This window comes from Hibiscus syriacus, unplaced genomic scaffold, assembly GCF_006381635.1.
Source record: "Hibiscus syriacus cultivar Baekdansim isolate YM2019G1 unplaced genomic scaffold, ASM638163v2 tig00110299_pilon, whole genome shotgun sequence".
Classification (NCBI taxonomy): domain Eukaryota; kingdom Viridiplantae; phylum Streptophyta; class Magnoliopsida; order Malvales; family Malvaceae; genus Hibiscus; species Hibiscus syriacus.
Window position 1 is genome coordinate 203,910 of NW_024062668.1, and position 15,046 is coordinate 218,955.

The 15,046-nt window shown below is 34.9% G+C and overlaps 2 pseudogenes; both read right to left on the minus strand.

Moving 5' to 3' along the window:
• Positions 1–51: 51 nt before the first annotated feature.
• On the minus strand, positions 52–987 carry LOC120116578 (annotated as a pseudogene).
• A 3,121-nt stretch (positions 988–4,108) lies between these two features.
• On the minus strand, positions 4,109–10,976 carry LOC120116506 (annotated as a pseudogene).
• Positions 10,977–15,046: the final 4,070 nt, after the last annotated feature.

The window sequence follows — 15,046 nt, forward strand, 5'->3', positions numbered from 1 at the left end:
AGTTTCTACATACATGGCTACTGATGACAAATAAAGGGGAAAAGAATGTAGAGGTCATATGTGGTAACCGGTGCAATAAACAGATTGCATTCTCACACAAATGAGTTGCTATTTTTCCTACATAGACCATGTAATTACACAGATTTTGCAGGCCATGTTGCTTGAGCTGACATGATTATACCTACAATCACTCCAAATAGTCCAAGGGCACTTCCAAAAATCTCAATCACAAGAATCTTCACAAAAAGAGAAGAGTTCTGTGCATCGGACAGTGCACAGCTGCTACCGATTATTCCTACGCATAACCTGTCACAAAATAGGAAACAATAAGTACACACAGAAATAAGCATAACTTCAGTTTAGATCATGTTTTTTAAAGACTAAATGAAAAAAAAAAAGATAGAGATGAACACGCAAACAAGATTTGCAAAGCCAACAATAATTCCCGAAGCAAAGATTGCATATCCTGCTCTAAGAGACTCTGGTGCATATATTTGTGACGATGGCACGCCTCTCTAACTTTGTTTGTAAAATAATTGCAACAATTACACCATATATAGCAACAGCTTCACAGAGATTACACTGCAATAAAATGGCAGAAGTAAAATTTACTACTTCGATTGGCATGCAGAACCACTGCAAAAAGTTTGAACAAATCCAGTTGAAAAAGATGGGCCGTCTTTAGGTATTGAATCCGTTCTCATGACCAATAATCGTTTGACAATAACTTCAACAACAATAATAATAATGATCGTTTTCCATTAGTCCATCCACTCTAATTTACAACAGATCCAGCAGAAATTAATCAAACCAAGTAAGTTAAGCAGACATTACTGGGAGGCCATCTCTAGACTTGCAGTGCAATATATGGGAACAAATAGAAAGGATCTACACCATACACAAGAGAACTAAAATTATTAATATTCTTCTTAATCGCGATTGTAGTTAAGAAAACACCCTTTCTTTTCGCCTTACAGCTGGATCCATGTTCATATCATAAACATTATACAGATCCAGGGCTAAGGACTATACATAAAACTTTAAAAATATAATAAATAGTCAAGCTTCCTAGTTTCCACCATCCGATTTTCAAAGTTCATCGACAAATTTTACTTCAACTCAAGGAATCTGAAATAATAAGCATTATTAAGGCAATTTATCGATAAATCATTGAAACCTAATTAATAGATTAGGGCTTCTGAAAATAAAAATAATTAGAAGGGAAGCATTCCGGCAAAATCAACGAGATAATGCGTTGAATTTTTTTTTTCACGAGATAGTGCCCTCGCCAGATTAATTGCTCAGATGGGGTGATCTCTACAATCCCCATATAGGTCGCCAGGTGCTCCGGGCGACGTCCTGAGGTAGGTCACCATGCACGCCCAGCGACCTAGGTAGGTCGCCATGCAGTGACCTAGGTAGGTCGCAATGCAGCGACCTAGGTAGGTCGCCATGCAATCCCAAAGGTCGCCATGTAGTCCATGCTTGGCAAATATATAATTTTAAATATATATATATGAGGCATGCAGCATCTCATCGGGCCTCTATCTACATATTCTTTTGTAGTGCTGCGCTGCACCTTTTTTTTCCGGCTTTTTAGCCCTGCTGAGATTCCCTTCCTCTTTGCCACCCTTAAAGTAACAAAACAAAAGGTTCCTTTGCCAATGGCTATTAATGTCTAATGGCCAATGGTAGCTAATAAAAAACAACGCGAGAAAAACTCTCTCGATGGAAAACCCTAACAATATAGCCAATGAGTGCTTTCTATCGGGAAGCATGGTGACAAACCACCCGACGATACAGACCAAGCCCGATTAAGGAAGCAACAATAAGAAGAAACGAACCCGAGACTGCGAAGTTCAACCCAAAACTTGCTGGGGAGGGGGTGACAGAAAACTGAAGAATTGCTAGGAAAAGACCTAGTTATTTTGACACCTAATGCACCTGATGATATTTTCATGGAGGATTCTGAAGTAGGAAGAGTTGGAAAAGTGAACGAGATCGTAACCCTAAACAAACTAGAAATTCATGAGGGAGAGAGAACTTACGCCGACATAGTGGCTGGAGCAAGAAAAAGTGCGCAATCGAGATTAGGAATGCTTGAAGATGATGATATCGTTCTTCTGGAGGACTAGGTGGTAATTGATCAAAATCCAATTTTCTGAACGTATGCATGAAACCATTGATCAAAGTATGCAAAACTCAGTCATAGTAAAACTCTTAGGGAAAACTACATGTTATAAGACCTTGATGACGAGGATCCAGATGCATGGACTGCATGGCGACCTTTGGGGATTGCATGGCGACCTACCTAGGTCGTTGGGTGTGCATGGCGACCTGGTAGGTCGACCTACCCCATCAAACAGGGACGTCGCCCGGGGCACCTGGCGACCTATATGGGGACTGTAGAGATCATCCCATCTGGCGATGGCACTATCTCGTGAAAAAAAAAATTTCAACGCATTATCTCGTTGATTTTACCGAAGCATTCCAGTATCAATAAAAGCAATTCAACAGAAAAAACGAAAAGGAAAAACAATTACCTAATTAGATTCTTGGAAGTGATTCGAGGAGCTTTAATAGCGGCACCGATTAAACTACTCCCAGTTATGTAAATTCCCCTGTGAATATGAATTGTAAAAAGAAACGGGAATTCGATCAAATATAATAAAAAAAAGGAATAATGTAAAACCTAATTCATAAAATTCGAAGGTACCATTAACAATCACATAGTTCTTTTTAATAAATATTTTCCCTCGAGTAATTCTCTAGGTTATTATGTATAAAAGGGTATTTGTGTCTTTTAAGCCTTAATTTGTGATTAAATATTATTTAAGCCTTGTTTATCATAGTATTTAGTAAAGTATTTAATAGGAACTCATTAACGGTCTTGGTAGTTAAAATGAACGTTGTTATTTTTTAAAATTTTACGTTTAAACAGTTGCATATGTAGGATGTGTATTGTCAATAATTAAAAAAGATATATTCTTATAATCACAGCAGATTAAGAGAAAAATAAAGTATTAATAAAAAACTAATTTTGCGTAGGTTTTATTTTGTTGGACATATTTCTTGTTTATGTGCTCTATTACAAGAATTTTATTTACTGTTTCTATTTACTTCATGTTAATTATTGGACTAAACTGGTAGTCTAGTTAATCTGTAAGTAATTAATTAATTATATGTAGTACTTTTCTATGTCAATTTAATACTAAGAATATTTTATTGTGTGTGTACCAGTGATTACAGGGTTATGGGATGTTCATTATCATATAATTGAAAATATTTAAAATATATATTATTTTATTATCACATTAGTTTAATAAAAAAATAAGGTAAGTGGTAAAAAGTAATTTAAGATGATATTAAAATACTTTATTTCCGTGGCTAAATTTTTGGTATAGTTATCAAGAAAAATAATAAATTATTAGTTTAATTGAAAGTACTAAAATTATTTTCTTTTATGTTAATTAATAGTAGAAAATTTATTTTAAGTAAACTTCTATTAAAGAAATTTCTTTTAGCGTAGTCTCGAGTTCGATCTTTGTGTATGTAGAGAATTCTTGTTGGGAGACTCACCCATCAAAATCAGGTGTGTGATGTGGATCGATCTGGATTAGTTAAGACGAAATTTTAGTACCGGAAGAGCAACAAAAAAGAAAGAAAGATAAATAGCTATATAAATAATAGTAGAATCAAAGTCAATTATAAGAAAGACTCTACAATATAATATAAATGCAAATTACTATCATTTAAATTTATAATATAATTGTTCAGAATAATATTACACAATTTGAAGTTGTGAGTTATCAACTTTATATGGGCGCATGATCTTATGTTCGAGAGCGAATTTTTAAAACTTTTGGAGGATTTAAATTTATAAAATTTTAAGATACGAGAATGTATTAACAATTGAAAATTTAAAAAATATTTAAAATATATATTAATTTAAAATTTTCAGGGGAGCGATTGCTCTCACCCGCACGTTTCAGTTCATCCCGAATGAGCTTTCTACCCTATTGTAAACAACAAAATAATTAAGAGAGAAGACATCATAAACAACTAAACCTGAACAAAGAACTTGATGTATTTGAAATGCTGGGACTTTTCATCTCTTCTGGAAGTTAATGCCTGATTGAGAAAGCAAATATGCAGCCGAACATCACACATATCCCAACCATAACCATTGCCACAATTCCCAGAAATTCATTTCTAAAATCGAAATAGTTTCTTACAAAATCTCCCACTACTTCTCCTGAATCAAATTTCTCTTTTACGTCTCCATACTGTGAAGCTATTAGTCCATACAAGGTCCAAGATATGGGGCATGCCCAATAGTACCATCTCCACCATATAGGAATCCTCTGTCACATCAACCATTTCAATCTCATTGTCATTCTCTGTATTAACACAGTATGCAAAAGGGTTTCAAACGCTTACAGTTCGGGGAATGATGAACCCGGAGAAAAGATTCCATATCGCCATGAAAGCCGATGAAACTATGGCAGCAATGTTGTGGTTTGGAGTGACAGCAACAGCCATCATCCCATAGAAGGTGAAGTATAAAAGGGTGAAGTACATGTAGAAGAGATACCAAAAAAACTTGGCCGCTGTCCATTCGAATCCGATCATGGCATACACTATAACTCCATATATGACAGTTTGAATTAATATGTAGGGCAGCTCGATTACAACCTGCAAAATAATCGGTGAGCATCAACTTGTTCCCGAGGCCTATGTTAGTTCATATGTTAAGATTCGAACCCCAAATTTTACCGGGTGCCGAGATTAGTTAGTGCAGAATCTAAGCAGAGGCAACATTACCTGTCCAAATGCATATGGTAGTGCTGAATACATCCCTGCTGCTCTTTCTCTATAGAAAACTGTTCTTTCAACTGCCACAACTGGTTGAACAGATGCACAATTTTGGAACCCTATAAAGAGAACAGCAGCATACATGGAACCCATTGAATTTAAAACATCTTGTTCTCTTGTTCTGCATTATCAAAGTAAATTGATTCAGATATTAAAACTCATTTACTTTGCTTGCCATTGCACTGTTTGCATTAAATATTTTTATACCTTTTGGAGCCTAAATCCCAGAATATGGTCCCAAACATTAGACCAGTAAAAGTTGTGAATAAAAATCTCACTGCATTGTATTGCGGGTTTCGGTAGTAAGACCAATGCTGCTTCCATAGGCAAGACATACATTGAGTAAGCAAAGATCGCGAATATCTGGTTCGGAAATATAAATCCTTGGAACCAGAAGCATGGCTGCTTAGTTCCTTCACCAATGCCTTGTTTCTCCTGCACCGTTATGTTTTAGCGTTGGTGGTTGTATAACAGCAAAAATTTGCATTAAATATAAACTAATTCCCGAGACTTTCACACGATGGATCCTACCTGCATAGCTCTGAGTTCTTGTATATGCCAACAAAGTTGACACCAAGGACTTCTTCTTGTGCTGCTGAAGTGACCTCTAACATCCAAGTTGCTGGATTGTAACCATCTTTTATCTTTGGGATTCCATTTATTTCCTTCAAGAAGAAAGATCTCAGGGATTTTGTTAGAGGTATAAAAGAAAAATCCATAAGTATCGCGCATTCACGAGACTAACCTCAAAATACTTTATTAGATGGCAAGAATGGAGGCCTAATGGACCCATATATATTTCTTCACCTCCTCTTTTCAACAAAAGTAGCTGTTTTTTATTGGTTACGTGATTGTATCAGTTTTAAGAAGCCAAAAGATATAAATGGCAGACAGAACTTGCAAATGACTCTCTTACCTCATCAAATGCATCAAATATATCGATGCTTGGTTGGTGGATGGTACACACTACAGTTCGTCTCGTATCGACAGTGTTCCTCACCGTTCTCATCACTATAGCTGCTGCCCTGGAATCAAGACCAGAGGTAGGCTCATCCATGAATATTATGGATGGGTTGGCAACAAGTTCAACTGCAATTGTTAGCCTCTTGCGTTGCTCCGTTGAAAGACCATTCACCCCGGGCAATCCTACTAGTGCTTTCCTTGATGAAGTTAGCTCCACAAGCTCCATGACTTCCTCAATGAACATCTGTAACGCATTAAATTTCATTTAGAATAAATATCGCTTGCATGCCTATGAAAAACGGCATTAGTATTTTGACAATATGTAGCGCAAGTAATCATGAACATACCATCCTGGTCTCAGAATTGACCTCCGGAGGTAGTCTAAGCCATGCAGAGAAGAGCAAGGACTCGTAGACTGTAATATGGGGAATGTTTGTTGCTCACAATATCCGGATATGCGAGCAAATTTTCTTGTTTCTTTGGATACCCTGAAATCTTGATGGTTCCCTCAACATAACCACCTGTTTTTCTTCCGGCCAACACATCCATTAGAGTGGTCTTGCCAGCACCACTGATGCCCATAAGAGCTGTTAGGACTCCAGGCCTGAAAGCACCACTCACCCCCTTCAAAAGTACCAACCGATCCTCAGAAATACCTTGACCTTTCATCTCCTACAAGCATTGTAAAATAAAGTTGAGCAACTCTAATTAGCCTATGGTTCCTCACTATTTCAACTTTCAAGATACCTGTGGCATATCTACAGCATATCTGATTTCATCAAAGCTCATAGACAAGGGTTCAAAAGGAAGAACCATGCCTCTCTTCCTTTTGTGATCATCATCACTGGCACTCCCAACTTTATCAGAAAGTGATCTAAACGATGAACTTTTTCGGCTTTCGTTCCCGCTCTCTGCATTATTTTTGCATTAATCCTGTTATAGCATATGTAATACAGAAAGCGTCTGGGAAAATAACCTACTAGAACCTTTGAATCACCTCTTGATGATAGCTCAATATTCTCTCCCGACTTGCATGCAATTTTCTCACTAGAGTTTCTTTGCTTATTACAGCTTGAGGCTTCCCGAATGCTGAATCAAATTAATCTATCAGAAAGCATCATATTCGTAAACTGGCAAATCTAACGCGATAAACTTACGGTCAAGATACTTTAATGCCAAAGTAAAAAGGAAATTGAATAGGAAACAATATCCAATCAGGGCCCCTATTCCAATCCAGTACCAACGTGCTTCAGGGAAAATTCCACGAGACTTTAAGATCAGAACTCCTAATGGTTCAGTAGAGTTGGGAGGAACCTACAATACAAATATTTTCATACTTTGAGTATTTGCAACTGATCAAAATTAACAAAGTTTCAAATTTGCATCTTTATTTTTTCAGCATTCAAGAAATTGTTGCTTACATGCATCCAACTCTTCCCTAGAAACTCATTTACAGCTATAGCATTCTGTCCATACATCAATGGTGAGATCCAGTAACCCCATATCCACCATTTCTTGACAGAATCTGAAGCAGCAGAATGAAAACTCAATATACATCATTCAGAAAACAAAGATAACAACTATTATAGTTAGTCCTTTAAATATTTATATTTGGTTCACCTCGGGTTAAGATGAATCCTCCCAGAACAAGAACTGTAAGCATGCCAAATGAACCACAAGTATTTGCAACAATTATATTTCTCCCTAATCCTCCCATGAATCTGAATAGTGCTGATGCCATCTGGCTAAGGCATAGGAGCAATAAATACTGCTTGAAAAACCTGGCAATGAGAGCTTTATTAGATTATGGAACACAAAATATAGATCTTAACAGATATAAACGTGTAGTTAGTTTCTCACCTGCCAACATTGGGGTCGAAGCCTATGAGATAATAACTCATCAAAATCCATACAGTAGAATCTAAGATGCTGATTGGAATCTTAAGAATCCATGCTGGTAAAGAATATGCCCATGAAGGATAGAAGAGAAGGTCCCTTTGCTTGTAGAACACCGGAAGTTTCAAGATAGTCATCGCAAGCTCTGCGAATCCATTGAACAACATTGAAATTAGAATGAAGAACAATGCTCCCATAAAAATCCCACCATCTCTTATTGTATCTCGATGCATCTCTGTCCGTAGAAAAATCGTCACCGTAATGAACCCGATGAAGATAAGCTGAAAATTTCATCAACAAGAGAACAATCAGCTTGGACATTGAATGTTGGAAGCATATTTTTCAAACATGTCAAGTTTAGGTAATGTTTTTCTTTGCTCACTTGAAACATTTTGAAAGCATAAACGAATAAGTTCCTCTTCATTAGAAGAAGTTCCCTGGATACACAAGCCTTCAACAACTCCTTCTTGGAAACACCGTACTTGTCTTTCGATAGAGCATCTGGATGGCTTTTGGACTTGTCGAATGGAATCACAAGATCATCACCTAGCTTCTGGCCAACGTGGAAAGACTGAAATGCTTCAGCAAATTCCTTGACCGGGATAAAATTGTAAGGCTCGTCTGTACGTGCCCAATACTGCTCTTGATCTTTCCTCGATGTCACCTGTAACACCCCAAGAAATTACAGCTATATTCAAATGGCTTCGAAGCGTTTGATAGTAATAAGTAAACATATTGTGGTTGCATTAGAATTATTCTTGTAAGAAGTCAGCAACTCCTTTTCTTTTGGGGCACCTGAATCCCATGTGTTCAAAGAAGTCGAGTACATTTCCACGGGGGCCTTGATATACGATCTGTCCATCTGAAAGAAGAATTACATCATCAAACAGTTCATATGTCTCCGGAGCTGGCTGGAGGAGAGAAATTAGAGCTGTTCCATTGAAAATGTGAATGGACTGTCTCAATGAGTTCACTATTTGGAATGTTGTTGAACTGTCCAAACCAGTAGATATTTCATCCATGAAAAGCGCCCTTGCTGGTCCAACCAGCATCTCCCCTGTATTAAAATCATGATCCATTAGTCCACAATCCCTGGATTCAATCGACATTTCTTTCATATAGTTAAGATACCTGTAGTGACTCGCTTTCTCTCTCCACAGATACCGTATCATTTCATCTCCCACCATGGTATCTGCACAAACTTCAAGCCCTAATATCTGCAATCTTCCAGTATTAGTCTACATTATGTCCTGTCCTTTATTGGCTACCATGGCTTGAATTTGAATTTGTACCTTAAGAATATAATCTGTAACAATACTGGCCTCTTGTCCCCTCTAGTGCTGCTGCCTGCAAAACTCAACAGCACAAAAGTATATGTGTATTAGTGATATATTATATAGGATCTCCCTACTATGTGTCTTACTCTTACCTTCATGTAGATATCAATATCAGGATCAGGCGTGATATTGCTTCTTTCTCCCTACAACACATTCGGCCAGCATCTCTGCCGATTCCGAAATCGCAAAAAAGCCATTAAACAAGAGAACATCAAACTGCTGAGACAAATTGAATGTCAAAGTTGATTATTTCATTTTACCGTAACGAGGCCAACCCCTTGACATCTTGCTGAAAAGGCTAATGTTTCTCTAACCGTCATTCTGCTATGTGGACATCATATTGACTTATATAAGTGATGTTCTTTGTGGTACAAATTCTTCCATTCCATGTCCATTATAAGTACTCTGCTGAAAACTGAGATTTTCACATGTGCCCCAATCAGATTTTAAGCCAATCATCTCCCAGAAAGAGAAAATTGAAATGGAATGAAATTTGGTTTCACATAATGCTAGAAAATCATAACGTTTGGTTAAATAATCACTTTGATCCTCTTTTCTGGAACATTTTGACCCCAATGTTTCATTTTGGGCAAAAAATCTCGTTGGTGGATAGAAACTATTAGTCAACAAACGGTCAATGTTCCAAAATAGAGACTTTTTTTTACCTAAAATGAAATGTTGGGGCTAAAATGCTCTAAAATAATATAAGGCAAGTGACTGTTTAATCAATATTAAGGGCTTTTTTCTTAAAAATAATTTGGGCCAAATATTAAAAAAAAGAATATAGACGAAAGTAACTATTTAGTCAACATTAGGGATTTTTTTTTGAAATTAGACAATTTGATTTTACCTTCAAATCTTTACCAAGTTTTCCAGCCAAAGCCAATAGTAAAGTGGTCTTGCCTGAGCTTGGTGGCCCAAAAGCAATGTCATTCTACACAAGTTGATCAAAGAAATCAATGGAAACAACATTTCAAGAGGTTTTGACCCAAATTAATGTAGAAAAAAGTAATCATGTTACCTTTTAGGCTTAATAATTCCACTGACATCATTGAGGTTGGTAATGGTTTCTTTATACTAGGAAGAATATGCAGTTTGCTCAACAAACCCTTTAGAAAGAAAAACCATGAATGTAGAAAAAAAGTTGGAAAATAAAGATGATTGATGGGAACAAGTTTTTCTCGTTCTTATCCTTCATTCATACCTTCTTTCTTATGCTCTCATCTTTTTCACATAGAAGTACGGCCAACGACCGTACTTCACCGACCGTAACTTTCTAGCTAAGCTAGAAGGAGTGAATCGTCAACGAAAAAACTTGTTCCCATTAACAACCAGAATAATTTGTGATCTAACAAAAAGTACCTCAACAAATTTACAGAAAGTTGAACAGGGTAGGCAATGCTCTACTTCCAACATAAGCTTCGCTTCAACATTCAGATGCTCAAATCGAACCTCAATTGTTGGCATATCAAGTCCAACTCTATGGTGTTTGTTTCATAATCCATATAGACAAAAAACCAAACATTTTGGCTGCATCAAACAATCAGAAAACAGATTTCTACGAAATGAGAGAAGAAAAAAAAAATACCTATCAATGCGTTCCTTAAGCTTCAAACAAGAACTATCATTATCTTCTGCAATTTCACCAGCCTTTCGAGCAGATTCCTTCTCTCGACGAACCCGAGATTCTTTATCGATCTCTCGACTTTCCATTCTTGAGTGAGTATTCCTCTCCTTACACTCAGGTAGGTGGGCAGTTTCTGAATGGCAGCCATTTCAAAGCTTCTTCACCATCTTCTTCACGAGAAGACATGGAGAAAGCTTCCCTGCCGTTGTTCCTCCAAATGCTGGAACTTCCAATACGTGCATCAGAACCACTCTCCATCCTTTAGCCAATGCAATGCAACACTGTTCCCCCCCCCCCCTCAATTATTAACAAAAACAAAAGCTTGAAAGCAAATTACTTTGTTGCTTCCATACAAGAAAATTCAATGCACGAACATCATAGTGGATAGAAGCTCAACGTGAGATATAAGTGTATCTTTCTTGAGTTGTGTGCACTGCATACATACATATACATATATATGTGTGTGTGTGTGTTTTGAAGTCAATGGATAGAGAAAAACATTAAAATAAATAGAAATTTTGGTTTGTCTTACTCTGCTCTTTGTCTGAAGCATCAACAAGATGCTTAGATTCCATTGTTTTTTTTTTTAAGTTTCAGAGGCATCAATGATAGACTTGACCATACATACACAAACAAGTTTTGTGATGATATCTCCTTATGCTTGATTTTAGGGTGATGCATATCTACCCCCTAGAAAAGAAAAGAAAAAAAAAGGATGATGCATTGGCTTACATCACATGGAGCTTGGGAAATTTAAAAACCAATTTATCATATTATTTTCTCTACAGATTTCGGGCTGAAGTAGTTTGTCTACAGAATGTGTGTAGATTCTAAACGAATACCACCTTATAATCACTCTATTATATTATTCTTTTTTAATACACTTAAAGATAAACAATAAAGAGATCAATATTTAATTTAATCGATATTGTTATTATTGAATAATATTAATAGATTGTAAATTCGAGTATACTACAAATTCACCTTATGTTCAAGGTAGGTAAGAGTCCACTTGAAACCGAATTTTTCTATTAATTATTTTATTAATTACTTTAAAATGGTATTTGCGTCTTATATTCACTTAAACATTTAATTTAAAAATTAGGTTTATGCTTAATTGAATATGATTTAGTCGGTTGAGATCATCATAGATTACCTTTGAGTAAGATATAAAATTAATAAAATGTATAAATAATTTAATTGACGTCATCTCTTCGCAAGTATAATTATTAAACTCGAATTTTCTTCTATTAATTATCTATTTTATTAATTACTTTAAAATGGTATTTGCGTCTTATATTCACTTAAACATTTAATTTAAAAATTAGGTTTATGCTTAATTGAATATGATTTAGTACGGTTGAGATCATCATAGATTACCATTTGAGTAAGATTATATAAAAATTAATAAAATGTATAAAAATAATTTAATTGACGTCATCTCTTCGCAAGTATACTCTTATTGCATTCGAAAATATACCTAATACATGATGTTGACTACAATAATAACAACCCAACCGCAGCTAAATAAAAAATTATGATTTATTTTTAAACAATGATTTTATCTAATTCTAGATCGTTGAATTCATAAATAATTAATGATTTTTTTATGTGAATTCAACTCTACAAGCTGGACAGGAAGCATTGTAACATCATAATTCGGTCGGCATCGAGACTTTAGATAAAAAGTCATTGCTTCTAAGACTTATTCACATATTCATATCATTTATAATTTAGCTACATGGTTTCACATGGCGTTAAATAACAATTAATAATAACAATGGGTATCATCGGACATCAAAGTCATTCATATAACAAAAATAACATACATGATGTATTGTGCAATGAAAAATTAATCTTTTAGTAACTTATAAGCCTGAATAAGATTTATGGTATTAAGGATAAGGATTTGTGGATCGTGGAAGGAGGTGCTAGCCTAAGTTGGAGTTTTAATAGAATTCTTAAACTTCGAACTGCAGCACACTCAATACGTTCGAGTGGAGCTTTCACCATTAGGGAAATTTGGCAAGAGATTAGAAAGAAGGAAGATAAAGTCCCTTGGCACACCTTGATTTGGTTCCCTCAACACATTCCTAAGCATAGTTTGATATAATGGATGGCATTATTAGATAGACTCCCTACTTGTGACCGTCTTATACGCATGGGGATTACTACAAATGGGATTTGCGTTCTATGTAGTGAAATGCTGGAAAGTCGGAATCACTTGTTCTTTGGTTGTTCCATTGCTTCTTTTTTGAGGGAGAAAATTTTGCTCCTTAACGGCCTAAACAAGACCATCTCAACTTGGGAGGAAATGGTAACTTGGGCTTGCAAAACATGGAAAGGTAAATCTCTCATTTCTACTATTCTTAAACTTGCTTGGTGTGCAAACATCTATGTCTTGTGGGAGGAACGCAACCGAAGAATCTTCAAAGGATGCTTCAGAACTGTCGATGAACTCCTCAACAACATCAAAGATTTTGTTGGAATTAAGCTAAGGGGGGAAAACATAAATTGGCTTGATTATGTTAACTCTAACCTTTCTATTTCTTGGGGTATTGATTAACCGATCTCTTTTTTTTTGTATTTTGACTGTAATTCTTTTCAGTGATCGGTAATTGTTTTGTAGCAGACATTACTTCTTTGGATAATAAAATTATTTAATTATCCAAAAAAAAGATTTATGGTATACTTATGGACATTTTAAACATTTTAACCTTCAACACATAAGGTTCTCATAACCCATTAATAATTCCTAAAGATAACTTAAACATGTTATCAATTTAACCCTCACCTTTAATCATTTAAGCTTATAGGGATATTTTTTAAATTTTACTCATACAAGGGCATGTTGGTAAATTTATCCCTCTCAAAATTAATTTTGAGAAAACGAATAATTTTAGTTATTAATTTACATTTATCAAATAACATTAAGTTAGTGTAAATCTTTTTAATTTTTATAATGTATAAGAGAATCCTAATATATATATTCCTAAGAATTGTTATGGTTCTTGTGCACAAATACTAAGAGCCATGACCAGTAGGAATATAAATAAGATGAGACAGATTCTGAGTTATTTAAGATTGAATTGATTAAAGTTTGGTCAACTCTCGAATCAAGTGGACTCTATTCGAGTTTGAACTCAACTCCAATTCTTAACAAGCCGAAACGAGCTACTTGATACCCGACTTAAAAAGCTCGCAAGAAACTCAAAAAATAATATATTACATTTTTATTTTTTTAATTAAATTATTAGTAATATTAATATTTATATGTTGTTCTTTTTTTGAAAAAAAAATATAATATAAAGTTTTCATATACTTAAAGTTCAGGATCAAACTCGAGTTTGAGCTTCAATCGAGCTAAATCTGAGAATATTTCTAGTTCAAGTTTTTTCGAGATCGAGTCGAGCTTCAATTTTTTATTTCGAGTCAAGTCTAGCTTCATTTTTTTATTTCGAAATTGAGTCGAGCTTCACAATATTAAACTCGTGAGTTTTCGAGTCGAGTAAAACTTAATTTTATATTTTTCTTATTAAATCGAATTCAATAATACTCGAATTCAACTGCACTCATTTACCGCCCTTTCACTAGTGAAAATATTGAAATAAACATCGTTTTCGCTATGTATCTACGGCATATAAAATCTCCTGCTTTTTTATATTCTTTTTGTTTAGTTTTGATTGGGATTCAAGTCCAGCACTGCAAGAAATTTTTACATGATTTTCTTTTTTAATGAATATTTTTTATTTCATACTATTAATTTTAGTTATTTATTTTTATTAATCAAATAGTTTTAAATTTATGTAAAATTTAAAAAAATTACACAGTGTAATTGAATCCTAGATATATATAGGATATTATTAGATCATCAGAATATTAAAATAGAAAAGAAGATCGAATTTGCTATGAATATTTGTGTATATATATAAATATTCAATTTTTTTAGATTAAATATTTGATAATTTCATATTATTTTATATGATTTTTTCCTTCTTAATACTTGATTATACTTCCGTCTCTAATGATTACTTTCATGGATGATTACTTGGTTCATCTAGGGCATGGTGTGCTTGATACAGACTACGGTAGTCATTCCGGTAATTTCATGATTTTTTCTTTTGTTTTCCCGTACAAATGAGGCCGTTAGTTTGGACTGAGGAAGGTGTTGTAGGAGTTTGGATTTGAATCTCGGATACATTCGATGATGGTATGAATCAAGACTAAACATCGGGTTCATGACAATTTTTTTTTAGCCCTTTCTGTTCTTAAGACTTTATCTTAGTTAATTCAAACCGACACATGTCACACATTTGATTTTGGAGCGTGAGTCTTCTAGTGAGAATTT